The sequence below is a fragment of the Ranitomeya imitator genome, chromosome 1, assembly GCF_032444005.1.
Source record: "Ranitomeya imitator isolate aRanImi1 chromosome 1, aRanImi1.pri, whole genome shotgun sequence".
NCBI classification, from domain to species: Eukaryota; Metazoa; Chordata; class Amphibia; order Anura; family Dendrobatidae; genus Ranitomeya; species Ranitomeya imitator.
Window position 1 is genome coordinate 1,050,232,437 of NC_091282.1, and position 18,154 is coordinate 1,050,250,590.

The 18,154-nt window shown below is 42.9% G+C and overlaps 1 long non-coding RNA gene across 1 annotated transcript in view; it reads left to right on the forward strand.

The window, feature by feature from the left end:
* The first annotated feature begins 587 nt into the window (after nucleotides 1-587).
* Nucleotides 588-18,154, forward strand: part of LOC138658277 (uncharacterized) — a 154,357-nt gene continuing 136,790 nt past the window's right edge. The window contains exons 1-2 of the long non-coding RNA XR_011317425.1: nucleotides 588-665; nucleotides 14,531-14,711. This is a non-coding gene — a long non-coding RNA (uncharacterized lncRNA). The remainder of the gene's footprint in view (nucleotides 666-14,530; nucleotides 14,712-18,154) is intronic.

The window sequence follows — 18,154 nt, forward strand, 5'->3', positions numbered from 1 at the left end:
ATGGAAGTGATGGGGCAGAAGGCAATGATTGGGTTGATGGAGAGGGCAATGATAGGGGTGGTGGGGGAGGAGGAAATGATGGAGATGGTGAATGGGCAATAATGGGGTGGTGGGGAGAAAGCAATAATGGAGGTGGGGAGAGGGCCCGCCTTAAAAGGAGGGGGGGCCCAGACACATTTCATGCACAGGGGCCCCAAGCTGTCTGTGTCCGCCCTGTCTGTATACTATCAACATGTTGGTAAGCGTAGGCATTAATTGTATCGGGATTGTAGTTATTCTAAACAATGAAATATTAATATCAGATTTGCAGTTTCTTTCTCATTTGTCTTGTGAGGAAAAGGATGAATGAGGGAAATTTTGCCCACTGCTGTACATACAGGCTTGCATGCTATCTATCACCATTATGTACACATAACCTTAGACATAAGCTTAAATGTCAGCTCACATAATCAAAGTATAAAGTGACAATTGCCTTTAGCCTGCAGGATAGAATCAAGGCTTTCAAGCAAATAAACTGTTTCACTTTGCTGGGCAGAGGTTTCTTTCTTTCTTATCTATGTTTCTCTCCATGACATTATAAATTCCTTACCTATGTAACAAATACTGCAAGACAGAAAGGAACAGGATCGAGATATACACCAGGCAAACGTCAAATGGGACATTGTGTAAGTCAAATCTTTCCTAGGGTTCTCTGAGGAGCTTTTCAGATTGGGAAATGCCCAGAAAGCATAGTTCTTTCTATATATGCATAGGGCAGAGATTTATAGATCTCATTGTGTGGTATTCATCTTTTCAGCTGATTGCCTTCATAAGAAATTGAAAGATCTAGGAGTTCTATGATCTCTTGCTGGAGATTTAAGAATCTGTAGTTTATGATGTAGCTTGGGATTTTTGATTTGCTACAGGAAGTATGAGATTTATCTTACATTGTTAAAGAATAAATATAGTAATTTAAGGAAGACTTCAAATTGTTCTAATCAAAGAGAAATTAACCCCTTAACCCTCTGGGCTTTTTTCGGTTTTGCGTTTTCATTTTTCACTCCCTTTCTTCCCAAAGCCATCACTTTCTTATTTTTCCATCAATATGGCCATGTGATGGCTTGTGTTTTGCAGGATGAGTTTTACTTTTGAACGACACCATTGGTTTTACCATGTGATGTACTAGAAAATGGAAACAAAATACAAGTTCAGTGAAATTGCAAAAAAGTGAAATCCCACACTTGTTTTTTTAATGGCTTTTTTACTAGGTTCACTAACTGCTAAAACTGACCTGCTATTATGATTCTCCAGGTGATTACGAGTTCAAAGACACCAGGCATGTCTCTTTTTTTTATCTAAGTGGTGAAAAAAAATTCCAAGTGTTGTTTGAAAAATTTAAAAAAGCATCATTTTCCGATATCTGTAGCGTCTACATTTTTCATGATCTCGGGTCGGGTGGGGGCTTATTTTTTGTGAGTCGAGCTGATGTTTTTAATGATACAATTTTGGTGCAGATACGATCTTTTGATCGCCCATTATTGCATTTTAATGGAATGTCGTGGTGACCCAAAAACACTTAATTTTGGCGTTTTTACTTTTTTCTTGCTGCACTGTTCAGTGATCAGGTTAATTCTAATATGTGTATGTTTTGATTTTATTCTTATTGTTTTATGTTGAATGGGGTGAAAAAGGAGTGATTTGAACTTTTATATTTTTTATTTTTTTTTAATATTTTAATTTTTTTTACGTTTGGCATGCTTCAAAGTTCTCCATAGGAGACTAGAAGCTGCTACAACCCGATCAGTTCAGATACATAGAGGTGATGTTCAGATCGCCTCTATATAGCAAAATTTATTTTTCCTTTCAAATTTTTCCATGGTAGGTGAAAGCCTGATGTGTTGGGGTAAAGAGTTCCAGAGTATAGGGGAAGCACGGGAGAAGTCTTGGATGCAGTTGTGGGAGGAAGAGATGAGAGAGGAGTAGAGAAGGAGGAGATGAGATGATCGAAGGTTGCATGTAGGAAGGTACCGGGAGACCATTTCACAGATGTATGGAGGAGTCACATTGTAAATGGCTTTGTATGTCACTGTTAGTGTTTTGAACTGTAGCCTCTGGGCAATAGGAAGCCAATGAAGGGCCTGACAGAGAGGAGAGGCTGGGGAATAACAAGGAGACAAGTTGATTAGTTGGGCAGTAGCGTTTAGGATGGATTGGTGTGGTGCAAGAGTGCTAGGGGGGAGGCCAGAGAGTAGGAGATTGCAGTAGTCGAGGCGGGAGATGATAAGGGCATGTACTAGTGTTTTTGTGGTTTCATGGTAAAGGAATGCACAGATCCGGGAAATGTTTTTGAGTTGGAATCGGCAAGAGGAGGCAAGGGCTTGGATAGAGAGGGTAGAGTCAAGGATCACCCCGAGGCAGCGAGCGTGCTGGACTGGGGAAAGTGAGCAGCCATTGACATTGATGGATAGGTTGGGTGGAGGGGTAGAGTGAGGTGAGGGACAGATGATACATTCTGTTTTGTCCATGTTCAGTTTTAGAAAGCGAGCAGAAAAGAAAGGTGAACTAGCAGAGATTTTGGTCAGTAAAGTAGTGAGGTCAGGTCTAGATCTGCGTGTCATCAGCATAGAGATGATATTGTAGACTGTGGGATTCTATGAGCTGTTCCAGGCCGAAGGTGTAGATGGAGAAGAGTTGGGGTCCTAGAACTGAGCCTTGGGGAACACCGACAGACAAAGGGCGAGATGAGGAGGCGGTGTGGGAGAGGGAGACACTGAATGTCTGGTCTGTTAGATATGATGAAATCCAGGATAGGGCCAAGTCTGTGATTAAAGAATCTGTAACAGGAGGGAGCAGTCCACAGTGTCGAAGGCAGAAGACAGGTCCAGGAGGGAGGAGGAGGACAGAGTAGTGTAGCTTGCTCTTGGCGGTTAGTAGGTCATTGGTCACTTTAGTTAGGGCAGTTTCAGTTGAGTGATGTGATCGGAAGCCACATTGTAACCGATCAAAGAGGAGCAGGAGGAGAGGTGGGAGTACAGCTGAAGATGGACATGCTGTTCCAGTAGTTTTGAGGCATAGGGGAAAAGGGATATCGGGCGATAGCTGGAGGATGGGTCGAGGGTAATAATCTTTATCTTTATATAGCGCTAACATATTCCGCAGCGCCTCGCTTACTCTGTCTCTCACCCAGACTGCAGCTTCTGAGGCCGGGCCGACACAGCGTTGTCCCCGGTAGTCCCTTAGGGACCCTTGCAAAGTTCCGGACTGTAGGTTTTCCCTAGAGACTTGCCTGCTTACAGTTGACCGCTGCCATCATGGGATTTTTTTGCTCCCTATTCTCTTCGCCCACACACACACACAGTCCTGAGTGCTTTTATTCTGAAGGCGTCCTTACTTCTTTTCTTTTCTCTTGTTTTTCTTACTAACTACTACCCAAACAAAAGCAAACCAACAGGTCTCCAGTACTCTTCCCCAAACATGGGCTGGCCCTACAATTAACTCTAGCATGCCTGACTAGCAGGAACTGCAGTCTCCAGGAGTATAACACATAAAACAATACATTTTCCATACATTAAAAGAACAGGAGTTTTCCAGAGAGGTGAATCATCCTCCTCTCCACCCTCACATGTAGACAGAATAAGTCATTGAACTCAGTGATTGAGTGCAGTAATGATGCCTACTGTGCTCATCATGTTGCTGCTTCAGCTAGTAAAGAAGATTTGAAGCAGGCACAGACAGCCGAAGCTGAACCAGGGGAGGGTTTCCACTGTGTTTGTTATTTTAGACTTAAATAGGTCTTTGCCAAAATAAAATCTTCTCTTGGAAAACCCCTTTTAGTTGATGAAGCCTACAGCCTTCAGCGATCCTCAACCTACTGAAGCGCCGCACAACCAGCTCTACCATCTCCTAGTGTATCCTCACCCATCCCTTGCAGACTGTGAGCCCTCATGGTCCTCCCTCCTTCTGTACCTGTTAGTGCCTTGTTTTTTTGCTCATTTGTTCATATTTGCCCCCTTTTCACATGTAAAGTGCCATGGAATAAATGGTGCTATAAAAATGTATAATAATAATAAATTTACAAGGGTATATAGTATTAAAAACAAGACCACAGTGCCCACGATTTAGCAGAGTCTTGGGTACTTAATATGATGGGAAAGTCAGTTAAAGAAGGCTAAGTTATGTTGCTATGGGATAACTTTTATAGTACAAGAACAATTTAAAGGGTTGTACCATTATACTGAAATTGTAAAAATGCCAAAATGCTTTTTAGAAAAGCAACATTGCAATTTGCCTGTTATTAAAAATCCTCTTCATTCTCAAGAATTTTATAGCATATTCCTCATTGGCAAGAACAGGCAGAATGAAAATAAGTGATTTTGTGTACATAGATTTGCACATTTCAAATAGTTGATATAAAAAACAAGGAAAGTATTTCAGTATTGCAGCAACTGTGATTTAGGAGGTCTATGAAGGACATGAGGTTTTCCGCATATTACTGCCCTTCAGTGTTGTCAACTGTACTATAAAAGAAAAAAAATCCCTTGGTAATACATTATTGTTGGTGAAAAACGGATACAATAGGTAGTTAAAACATAACTTTTACTGAATGATATTAAAAATATCTTACTGGATATATATAAAAAAGTGCAGTGACAAATTGCTAAGTGCAAAAAATATGAAAACAATGTGGCAGTATAATAGGTACCATGAAATGAATACATGGAAGCTTCTTCCCTTACTTCCAGAGAATCCCTGTTGTATGATCCCATATGTAGTGTTCTTCAAAATCATTTAGTGGTATATAATCAGCATGCTCATATGTTTCCTCTCAGATGTCCAATCATTCACATCTCAATCATGCAACCTTGCACCACTATATACTCTGAATACAACGATGCCAATATGTCTGTAGCATAGGTTCAAATAGTGGACTGCATACGCTTTGCATTAACCATGTATACTCATCTGGGTCCACAGGATGGCTTTCTGGGAAACACATCTACTATATAATTGTCTAAGGTCCACTTCCGTCTTTCTGTCTGTCCTTCTGTCTTTCTTTCTTCCTGTCACGGAAATCCCAAGTCGCGGCAAAACGGCCACGACCAATCAGTGACGGGCACAGTCCCCCGCAGTCAGTGCCCGCAGTCCATACTCCCCCCCAGTCAGCGCTCACACAGGGTTAATGGCAGCGTTAACGGACCGCGTTATGCTGCAGTGTAACGCAGTCCGTTAACGCTGCTATTAACTCTGTGTGACCAACTTTTTACTATTGATGCTGCCTATGCGGTATATATACTAAAAAGATCTAATGTTAAAAATAATTAAAAAAATTAAAAAAATCATTATATACTCACCTTCCGTGGGCCCCCGGATCCAGCCGAGGCCTTTCCCGCTCCTCGCGACGTCCGGTGACCGATGCATGCATTGCAGTCTCGCGAGATGATGATGTAGCAGTCTCGTGAGACTGCTACGTCATTATCTTGCAAGACCGCAATGCACTCTTGGGACCGGAGCTTCGCGAAAAGCATCGGTAAATGCCTCGGCTGATCCGGGGGCCATCAGAAGGTGAGTATATAACTATTTTTTTTTTTTTTTAACAGGGATATGGTGCCCACATTGCTTTATACTGCATGGGCTGTGTTACATACTGCATGGGCTGTGTTATATACTACATGTCTGTGCTATATACTATATGGGCTGTGCTATATACTACGTGGCTGTGGTATGTATTACGTGGCTGGGCAATATACTACATTGCTGTGCTCTATACTACGTGGCCTGTGTTATATGCTGCATTGGCAGTGTTATATACTATGTCTCTGTGCTATATACTACGTGGCTGTGCTATATATATGGCTGTGCAATATACTACGTGGATGGGCAATATACTATGTGTCTGTGCTGTATACTACGTGGCTGGGCAATATACCACGTGGCTGTACTATTTACTACGTGGCTGTAAACTACATACATATTCTAGAATACCCGATGCGTAAGAATCGGGCCACCATCTAGTCTACTATATAATTGTCCAAGGGTCACTTCCACCTTTCTGTCTGTCCTTCTGTCTGTCTGTGTGTTACGGAAATCCCAAGTCGCTGATTGGTCGTGGCAAAACAGCCATGACCAATCAGCGACGGGCACAGTCCAGCGGCAAAATGGCCGCTCCTTACTCCCCACAGTGAGTGCCCGTTCCATACTCCCCTCCAGTCAGCGCTCACACAGGGTTAATGATGGCAGCGTTAACGGACCGCGTTATGCCACGGTGTAACACACTCCATTATCGCTGCTATTAACCCTGTGTGACCAACTTTTTACTATTGATGCTGCCTATGCAGTATCAATAGTAAAAAGATCTAATGTTAAAAATAATTTAAAAAAATAAAAAATAGTTATATACTCCGTCGGCCCCTTGGATCCAGAACAGGCCTTTCCCACTCCTCGCGACTCTCCAGTGACCGCTCCATGCATTGCGATCTCGCGAGATGATGACGTAGCGGTCTCGTGAGACTACTGCGTCATCATCTCGTGAGACCGCATTGCACTCTTGGGACCAGAGTGCGCGAGGAGCATCGGTAAATGCTTCACCTGGATCCGGGGGCCGACGGAAGGAGAGTATATAACTATTTTTTATTGTAATTATTTTTTCTTAAACACTGATATGATACCCATATTGCTATATTCTATGTGGGCTGTGCAATATACTACGTGGGCTGTGCAATATACTGCATGGGCTGTGCAATATACTACATTGGCTGTGCAATATGCTACGTGGGCTGTGCAATATACTACGTGGCTGTGCAATATACTATGTGGGCTGTGCTACATACTACGCGGCTGTGTTATACATTACGTGGGCTGTTATATACTACGTGGCTGTGCTATATACTACATGGGCTGTGCTATGTACTACGTGGGCTGTATTATACACTGCGTGAGCTGTTATATACTACGTGGCCTGTGTTTTGCACTACGTGGGCTGTGTTATACACTACGTGGGCTGTGTTATATACTGCGTGCATGGGCTGTTATATACTACATGAGCTGTGCTATATACTCCGTGGGCTGTGCTATATACTCCGTGGGCTGTGATATATACTATGTGGCTGTGTTATATACTCCAAGGGGCTGTGCTATATACTCAGTGGGCTGTGCCATATACTATGTGGCTGTGCAATATACTTCGTGGCCGGCCGTGAAAAATCAGCGACAGGCACAGTCTGGCCGTGAATTGGCACGGGATTTCAACTACGCTTCGCTAATTGGTCGCGGCCGTCCGAATCCTGTGTATTCAATGTATTATTTTAAAATCTTCATAAATAAACTACATACTGTACATATTCTAGAATCGGGCTACCATGTAGTCTACTATATAATTGTCTAAGGGTCACTTCCGTCTGTCTGTCTTTCTGTCTGTCCCGGAAATCCCGCGTCGCTGATTGGTCGCGGCCGTCAGTCCAGCTGAGAATTAGTCCCTCCCTACTCTCCAGCCATCAGTGCCCGCTCCATATTTCACCCCAGTCAGCGCTCACACAGGGTTAATGGTAACATTTATGGACCGCATTATGCCACGGGTAGCACACTCCGTTAACGCTGCTATTAACCCTGTGTATCCAACTTTTTACTATTAATGCTGCCTATGCGGCATCAATAGTAAAAAGATCTAATGTTAAAAATAATAAAAGAAAATAAAAAATCATTATATACTCACCTTCTGTGGGCCCCCGGATCCAGCTGAGTCCTTTCCCGCTCCTCGCGACGCTCTGAAGACCGGTCCATGCATTGCGGTCTCGCGAGACTACTACGTCATCATCTCCCAAGACCGCAATGCACTCTTAGGACTGGCGCGTCGCGAGGAGCATTGGTAAATGCCTCGCCTGGATCTGGGGGCTAACGGAGAGTGAGTATATAACTATTTTTTAGTTTTAATTCTTTTTTAACAGGGATATGGTGCCCACATTGCTATATACTACGTGGGCTGTGTTAGATACTGCATGGGTTGTGTTATATACTACATCTCTGTGCTATATACTATATGTGCTGTGCTATATACTATGTGGCTGTGGTTTATATTACGTGACTGGGCAATATACTACATCACTGTGCTCTATACTACTTGACCTGTGCTATATGCTGCATGGACAGTGTTATATACAACGTCTCTGTGCTATATACTATGTAGCTGTGCTATATACTAAGTGGCTGTGCAATATATTATGTGGCTCTGCAATATACTATGTGGCTGGGCAATATACTACGTATCTGTGCTATATACTATGTGTCTTTGCTATTGACTACGTGTCTGTGCTATATACTACATGTCTGTGCAATATACTATGTGGCTGGGCAATATACTATGTGGCTGTGCAATATACTATGTGGCTGGGCAATATAGTACATGGCTGGGCAATATAGTACGTGACTGGGCAATATACTACGTGTCTGTGCAATATCCTATGTGGCTGGGCAATATACTACGTGACTGGTCAATATACTACGTGGGCTGTGCTATATACTATGTGGCTGGGCAATATAGTACGTGGCTGTGCTATATACTACGTGGCTGTGCTATATACTACGTGGCTGTGTTATATACTACGTGGCTGTGCTATATACTACGTGGCTGGGCAATATACTACGTGGGCTGTGCTGTATAGTGTTATATACTGCATGGCCTGTGCTATATACTGCGTGGGCTGGGCTATATACTGCAGGGGCTGTGCTATATACTGCATGGGCTGTGCTATATACTAGTGGGCTGTGCTATATACTGCGTGGGCTGTGCTATATACTGCGTGGGCTGTGTTATATACTGCGTGGGCTGTGCTATATACTATGTGGGCAGTGTTATATACTGCGTGGCTGCTATATACTACATGGGCAGTGTTATATACTACGTGGCTGCTATATACTATGTGTGCAGTGCTATATACTACGTGGGCAATGTTATATACTGTGTGGGTTGTGTTATATACTGTTTGGTATGTTGCCTGTGCTATTTACTATGTGGCTGCTATATACATACATACATACATACATATTCTAGAATAACCGATGCGTTAGAATCATACCACCCTCTAGTGTTAAATAGTTATAAAATCTTTAATAAAAAAAAAATTAATACAGTTATTGTACCCAAAAGTTGTAATAAAGCTTAACAAGCACAATGTTTTTAAGACTGCATTACAAACTGTAGACTGTGTTGCTTTAAACTTTTGTAGTTGGACATTGAATTTATTTACTTACATTTTGTGGATGTAAAGATGGGAATATCCCTTTTAAAATATAAGATCAGTCCAACGTAGTTTCTTTCTCCAGGCACCCCATTCTCTGCCTCTATAGTAGGCACATCCCTTTGTTAAGGATGAAAGAACAAGAATGGATTATAAAAACATAATAATTACATATATTTTGTTGTTACATATACATGACCTACATGCAAACAGCAGAACTGGTGGAAGACTGCAGTAATAAACATACAATTTTGTAGAGGAATCCGTGACTTTTTTTGGAATACAGTGGTTTCAAAATGAAATATTAATATCTGCCATGACTTTAAAGATGACAATGAACTCATTAAAAATTATAATAAATGCAGAATGAATGTCAGGAATCTCAGAGGAAATACTGAACTAATTAATTTTACACAATGTTCATGGTTGAATTATGTTGGTAAAGAAAGCAACTTTATTAGAAAGGAATCCTTGGCATGAGCAGTATAAAGCTGCCCAATACACCGTTGTTCGGCCAGCCACTATCTTGGTCAACTTCCCTATACACAGGAGCTTTTGCTTTGCTGTGCACTCCTATGCTCTCTGTGAGAGCCACTGCCAGGCATCTCTGGTGGTGACTTATCTCTTCCTTATCGACATCTATGGTTGACATTATTATAATGTGCAGAGGGGGCTTAACAGATATTGACCTTATAGATGGCTGCTGCTAATGAAAAAAAAAAAGTCCATAATTTTTTTCATTATAGCAACTAAAGTGTCACATTCACTATTTTTCATGCCTGCTGAAAAGTCACAAAATGTGTGTGTGTATATATATATATATATATATATATATATATATATATAGTAGGGATTGTACTCGCTCAGGTGCGGCGGATGACACTCTGGAGGCACGTCTCATTAAAAGTTCACAGGTTTATTGCTCCATAAACCACATAGCAACAGGAACAACAGGTAAACAGTCTTACTTCAGACAGTTGAATCCTCAATGTCCATATTAGAGCTCTGCTCTCTCTCAGACCTGTAGGCATACAGGTTGTGCCATGTCCAGCACGTAGGCTCTCCAGCCTAAATATGGTCTCTGTGTGCTGTTCAGGACGTCTGTCCCCACTTGGAACCGTCCAACACACAGGCCACTCTGCAGTGTCCAGCCAGGACACATGGAAGTGTGTCCACCCTGACAGACTTCCAAACACTCACCACATGGGCTACACACACCTCTTTACATAAGTGTAACCACACCCAGATACCTGTCACATGGCCAGTCAGGTGAGTGACATCACCACAGGTCCTTCAACACAAAACCATCTTAGGTATTCAAACACGCCTCTTAGAGTGGGTTTGTAGGTGACTGAACCCACCCATCTCTCCAATCACCTGGAAGCCTTCCCAATGTAAACAAATCCCTCAGCAGTAGATCTGCTTGAGCAAAACATACCCAGACTTCCATCACAGGGCCACCCACCTCTGCGATACATACCGTCCATTAATCACATGACCTTTAGCCACGCTACAATATATATATATATATATATATATACACATTTATATTTATATATATATATATTGTTAGACACAACCACAGAGATAACAATCACTATAAATCAATAGTCACAAACTCCGTAATGAAGAAATAGTATATACCATATCCCAGTGATTTAAGTACTCTGTGGAGAAGGTTGTGGAAAAACCACTTTATAGGATAAAACAACCACAGCCAATATATGGACACACCCAGAGAAAGTGAACACGACAAGGATATAAAAGAATGCCTTTATTATATCTGATTGGCAAGAAAATTAGTACAACAAATGTGCGCATGAAAACGAGGATATAGTTACATAATTAATTAAAAAATATAAAAGAATATATATAGAAGCTGACCCAATTATATATATATAGATACAAAATCTAGGTTGGTGAGGCCCCCAAGAAAAATATATAACAATTATAAAAGAAAAAAAGGCTCGGCAATATTCATCAGTAAGATGGAAAAAGATGTTCAGTTGCGATATATAAAGTGCAGGATCTCAGATATTTAAAGGTATATATATTAGCCTCATATAATAATGCCTCATATCTGCCTTAATCTGTGGTATAAAATTAAAAAACTATAGTGCAAAAGAAAAAAATTATATACACTAATGTATACAGGCCTAATTAGTGTGCAACAAAAAAATGCTTCAATTTATAATGACCAATATAAAGTGCACTGCGCAAAATATCAATATAAAAAAAAAAAAAAAAAAAAAAAAACCAGTGTAAAATAACAAAGTAAAAAAATATATATACTGTGCAAATATGGCAATATCAAGAGATATTAATATATAGAGCCAATACCACAAGGCTAGTGCAAAAAGGGAAAAAGAATTACTGTGCAAATATAGCAGTTGAAGGCCCAGTATATATGGGAAAAATCTATGTCAAACAATCAAGTTCCGCATAATTTGTGCAAATATCGCAAAAAAGTGCCAAGATGGAGTGCCAATACCGCAGCACCTGATGTGCACAAGTGCCTTAATTGTACTATGCACCACCCTATGCAGCGAGCTCCACAGTAAAGACAAGAGGAGTCCAGCAGCAAGGTAATCACTGTATATCACAAAAAGAAGGGGGAAGCCCAAAATATACCTGTGAAGGAGGGTCAGCCACTTCCCGTTATGCGCACCCCGACGCGCGTTTCGGAACTAAGTCCTTCGTCAGGGGGTATATATATATATTGTGATGCAGCGACCCATGATGCAGCCATGGAGGCGTAACGAGGTTTGCGAAACAGGGTCCGGCATAATTGTAAATGGCCGGTATGTGTCGCAGCGGTAGTCTGCGCTGTAAGCCATTATTGTTGCTTTGGGTCCTGTAGTCCAACAAGTGTTTGTTTGGTTGTAAAAGGAGGCTTACAGGGTTAGTTGGAGAGCTGGGTGGGACTGACTAACCCCACACACCTCCCATGGGGTGGTTACAGCTACATAATGTGACCAGGGTTTGGTCACGTGGTTCAGAGCATGTGGACCTGAATGTTCAGAGTGTGGGGTCCTGGAATAATCAGTTTGTTGGAATGTCCTGGATTGGGCTGGATTCCTGGAAGCACATGGTGAGGCCATGGACTGATGACCTGTGTGTTGGAAGTACCTGGGACTGGACTTCCTGAATAGCATATGGAGAGGCCATAGCTGCAGAACCTGGCATGGCTACTGTGTTGGGGAAGCTACAGTTCCTTGTGCGGGTCAGGACTATCTGAAGTTCCCTGGTCACAAGGACGATGATCCCAAAAAGGTAGCTTTTCCCTGGGAACCAGGATTGACAGGAGTCAGTGCGTGGAGCAGGAGCTCCTGTAAGGTAACTCCAGATAAAGGGGGTTATGGACAGATGAGTATCTGCCATTTGAAACAGACTGTTGGTGCTTGTTGTGTTCCGTGGACATTAATGAACAGTTTGGCGAGTTAAAGTGCTATGGACTATGTGTAGGCCTGTGATGTGCAACATGGCCTACGGTGCTGTTTATGATACCTAAATAAACAAAATAGACTGTTTTGATGAGAAACCGTGCCTGAGTGCTTTAATCCCATTGCCAAGCGAGTGTCCCCCAACCTACTCAGGTAGTGCTATCTCACTATATATATATATATATATATATATATATATACATATATATATATATATATATACATATATATATATATATATAAAATGTAGTAGTGAGCAGCACTGTACTGCGGTGATTGGACTCTTTGAAACTTTACTTTGAAAAGTTACTTTGTTTCAGGCCTTCAATACAAAAAGTGAAACTCATCTACTATATAAGCTGCCTGACCTGGCTGCCGCGACCAATCAGCGATGGCGACAGCCCGGCCGATAATTAGTCCCTCCCTACTTCTGTCCAGTCAGTGCCCGGCGCCCGCTCCATACTCCCCTCAGCACTCACACAGGGTTAATGCCAGCGTCAACGAACCGCGTTATGCCGTGGGTAATGCACTCCGTTAACGCTGCTATTAACCCTGTGTATCCCCAACATTTTACTATTGATGCTGCCTATGCAGCATCAATAGTAAAAAGATGTAATGTTAAAAATAATAAAAAAACAAAAAACCTGCTATTTTCACCTTCCATAATCCGCCCAGGCGCACGCAGCTGCGACCAGCTTCCGTTCCCAGAGATGCATTGCAAAATTACCCAGAAGTCATCTGGGCAATTTTGCAATGCATCCTGGGAACGGAAGATGGCGGCAGCCGTGTGCGCATCGGCACAGCTTCGCTTGACGCCGGAGGGTGAGTATATAACTATTTTTTATTATAATTATTTTTTTTAACAGGGATATGGTGCCCACACTGCTATATACTACGTGGGCTATGTTATATACTGCTTGGCTGCTATATACTACCTGGCCAGTGTTAGATACTATGTGGGCTGTGTTATATACTGCATGGGCTGTGCTATATATTACGTGGCCAGTGTTATATACTGCATGGCCTGTGTTATATACTATGTCGCCTGTCTTATATACTACGTGGCTGCTATATACTGCATGGGCTGTGTTATATAGTACGTGGCCTGTGTTATATACTGTGTGGGCTGTATTATATAGTATGTGGGCTGTGCTATATACTGCGTGGGCTGTGCTATATATTACGTGGCTAGTGTTATATACTGTTTGGGCTGTGTTATATACTACGTTGCCTGTTTTATATACTGCGTGAATGCTATATACTACGTGGGCTGTGTTATATAGTATGTGGGCTCTGTTATATACTGCGTGGGCAGTGTTATATACTGTTTGGGCTGTGTTATATACTGCGTGGCCACTGTTATATACTGCATGGCCTGTATTAACGCATCGGGTATTCTATAATATAATATGTATGTATGTATATAGCAGCCACAAAGTATATAGCACAGGCCACATAGTATTTGTCTGCTATATACCACATGGCTCCTATATACTACGTGGCCTGTGCTATATACTATGTGGCTGCTATATACATACATACATACATATTCTAGAATACCCGATGAGTTAGAATCGGGCCACCATCTAGTATATTATATAGAGTCATTACAAACAGAGTGATCTATTTCAAGTGTTTATTTCTGTTAATGTTGATGACTATGGCTTACAGCTAATAAAAATCCAAAAGTAAATATATCAGTATATTAGAATAATTAACAAAAAACACCTGCAAAGGCTTCCTAATGGTGCCTTAGTCAGTTTCAGTAGGCTCCATAATAATGGGGAAAATTCTCCAAAAGAAAAAGCTGGTTTTAATGGCACTGAAAGCTGTACAATTCACATTAATTTATAATTCTTTTTGATCCTGTATGGATAGGACGATCCGAGGCTGGCTGCTGGTGTGGGTGGTGCTCATGGACCCGTAGAAGCGCAAGTGCGCGAAACAGCCATCGTCTTGTCTTTCACTCCCCGCACCCCCATTCAACCTGCCTTTGCCGAAAAATGTCTGTAGTCAGCTAAGTGCTAAATAAAGGACATCAATTCAGCTGCATAAGAGGGTGAGTGCCACATTTATTCTTATATATGCTTCATAATAATGGGGAAGACTGATAACTTGACAGATGTCCAGAAGGCAGTCATTGGCCTACTCCACAAGGAGGGTAAGCCACAAAAGGTCATTGCTAAAGAAGCCGGCTGTTCACAGAGTGCTGTATCCAAGCATATTAATGGAAAGTTGAGTGGAAGGAACAATTGTGGTAAAAAAAAGGTGCACAAGCAACCGGATAACAGCAGCCTTAAAAGGAGTGCTAACTAAAAGGCCATTCAAAAATTTGGGGGAGATTCAAAAGGAGTGGACTGCTGCTGGAGTCATTGCTCCAAGAGCCACCACACACAGATGTAACCAGGACATGGACTACAAGTGTCGCATTCCTTGAGTCAAGCCACACATGACCAATAGACAACATCAGAAGCGTCTTACCTGGGCTAAGGAGAAAAAGAACTGGACTGTTGCTCAGTGGTCCAAGGTGATGTTTGCAGAAATTAAGGTCCCAGAGTCTGGAGGAAGAGTGGAGAGGCACACAATTCAAGCTGCCTGAGGTCTAGTGACGTTTCCACAATCAGTGATGGTTTGGGTAGCCATGTCATCTTCTGGTGTAGGTCCACTGTGTTTTATCAAGATCAAAGTCAGCGTAGCCATCTACCAGGAAATTTTAGAGCACTTCATGCTTCACTCTGCCGACAAGTTTTTTGGAGATGGAAATTTCATTCTCCAGCAGGACTTGGCACCTGTCCAGACTGCCAAAGGTACCAAAACCTGGTTTAAACATTTTTGCCATCGGATGGAATAGTACATCTGATGGCAGAACCCCTGCTTTGATGCGGGCTCCGTCTGTGACCCCACATCAAAGCCGGGACATGTCAGCTGTTTTGAACAGGTGACGTGTCCACACTAGGCGCGGGCAGAATCACGTTCCGCCTGCACCTATTAACTAGTTAAATGATGCGGTCAAACTCTGACAGCATCATTTAACAAGCGCTTCTGGCTATCCGGCTGGAAATGAGCACATCGTTGACCCCGTCACATGATTGGGGTCATCAGTGCATTTGCATAACAACCAGAGGTCTCCTGCAGACCTCTATGGTTGTAGATGCCAAATTGCTGTGAGCGCCACCCTGTGGTCGGTGCTCATAGCAATGCTGTAATTTAGCTACATAGGGGTGATCTGAGTATCTGAGCCGCTCAGGCTATGCCAGCTTCTAGCCTCCCATGGAAGCTAGACTGTGGAGACCTGAGTGTTGTATCCAGTGCCTTCCCCCTCCCATCAATCCCGTAATGAAACACAGACAGTACTAGGTGGGTTGAACAGGTCTGTCACAGTTTATTAATTAAATAAGCAGAGAAAGGCAATTACATATCGTAACGGGCGGCTCGCGCCGAGCTCCTGTCCGTGATCGACAGGGGAATTGGCCCAAAGAGCGGTTACGACTTTTGCCCTCCTCCGCTTCTTCCACCACGGAGGATCCCGTGTATTACCTAAGCGGGGCTCCGACCCCACCCATCAATGTTAGGGCCTGTTCAACCCCATACTGTAAACCCGACAAAAAAATTTCGAGGCCAATGTCCGTTAGGTGAACTCCATCCGGTCTTAATTGTGGCGTGTTATCTCCTTGTAGCTGATGGTAACGAATCACTATACCGCCTCTTCCTCTCACATATTTTCCAATCCACGCGTTGAATTTACCTCTTGTCCGCTCTATGGCTTTTTTATCTCTTGCTCCTCACCAAACGGCCCGTGGTGTTATATCCGACCACACCAGTGTCATGTTCCTGAAAAGACAGCTGAACCATTCCATATCCGTTGTCACCCATTTATATAATTCGGACACCTTTTGTTTGCCAAGGTCATTGCCACCCGCGTGTAACACCATTATTACCGGGTGTTTCGCTATCCTTGCTATGCCAACCATCTCTTTGAAGACCTGTTTCCACTGGAGGCCTCTGATACCCCTCCAGTTAACTTTAATGCCCGGGAGGTAAAGATTTGTACCACCTGTCCGTAGTTTGGCCCTCTTTTCGGCCCAGTAAGCGTTGGAATCTCCTACTACCCAAACTTCAACCCCTGTAAGAGACAACACATGTTAGTTAAGCAAGTCGGGTCTTATGTATCTGGCGAAGCATGCGGACTTCCAACGACCCATTCTCTGCACTTCGGCCTCTGACACTCCTGTCCTAGCTGCTTCTGTGGCCGCCCCTATCCGGAACGAATGTGTTCTGTACTCCTTTGGATTTGCACCGGTTTTTTCCAAGCATAGCTTGAACATCGCCTGGAATGGGTACTTGGTCAGAGGGGACCCGTCTGTATGAGTGAAGAAAAATCTCCCTGCGTGTCTTATTGCGGCGTATCTTTTAACTATTTTTAGCGGGCAAGCTGGGCCATCTGTAGAGTTAACCAGGACCCATGTGCCCCTACCGGTGGGATCGCATTTGGATTTTCTAACCCTGATGCGCAGGGCGTCGCTGCATATAACTGTGTCCTCATTAATTAGGCATCCTTCCGACGAGTTTTTTGACCGCTGTAGCAATTCGCTGATACGCAGTGCTCTGAAAAAAACGGTCGCAAAAGCTCATATTGCGATGAGCAGACTGATGGGGATATCCCAATCAGGTCATGCAATAGTCTCAGAGAAATGGGTTGGCGACATTCTTGGCTTGGCTGAAACCTTTTCCAACCTTTTATGGCTTGTCTTATGCAGAAGGATTTAGTTACATCTACCCATCCCAATAGTTGAAAGAAAAATGCTAGCCCCAATAATTTCCGTTGTGCCGAGGTGCCAGACACCCCGCCTTCCCTCATCCGTAATAAAAAATCAGTCGTCACCGCGCTTTGTGCTTGGTCGCATTTATCCACCGGCCTTCCCTGAATTAGTGAGCACCACTCCTCCCAAGCCTTACCATACACCTGCCAGGATTAAGGGCATCAATGATTGGCCACTGTTTCCCACAGGGACATTGGACACAGAATACCCCGGGGTTGCGCGTTGGGCTGCTGGATTCTGAAAGCCTGCCAATTGGAAAATAACAATGCATTAATGATATTATCGTCGACTTTCGCCACCACGGTGACTCTACACCAAATATTGTTCTCTAGGCATATCAGCGCAAGCCGGCGCAAGAGAGCAAGTATGGGCAAGGATGAAGAAGACATGTGATTAAAACGCTTCGCTGTTTTTTGTTTGGAAACGAATGTTCATGTTTCTCAACTGATCGGCCCATATCTCCAATGCTGCTACCACCGCAAACAATTCCCATAGGGCTGAGTCTTGCCCCCACTTTGTTGTCGTCCATTCCTCTGGCCAACCAGATTTGCACCATTGGTTTTTAGAGATTGTTGCGAAACCCTGTTTTTTGTTCCACCCTATTGTCATCCCTAATTCCTTGCTTGTGATCTCTCTAGCCATGACGCACGTGTGACCGTTGTACGATTGTAGGAACGTCTGC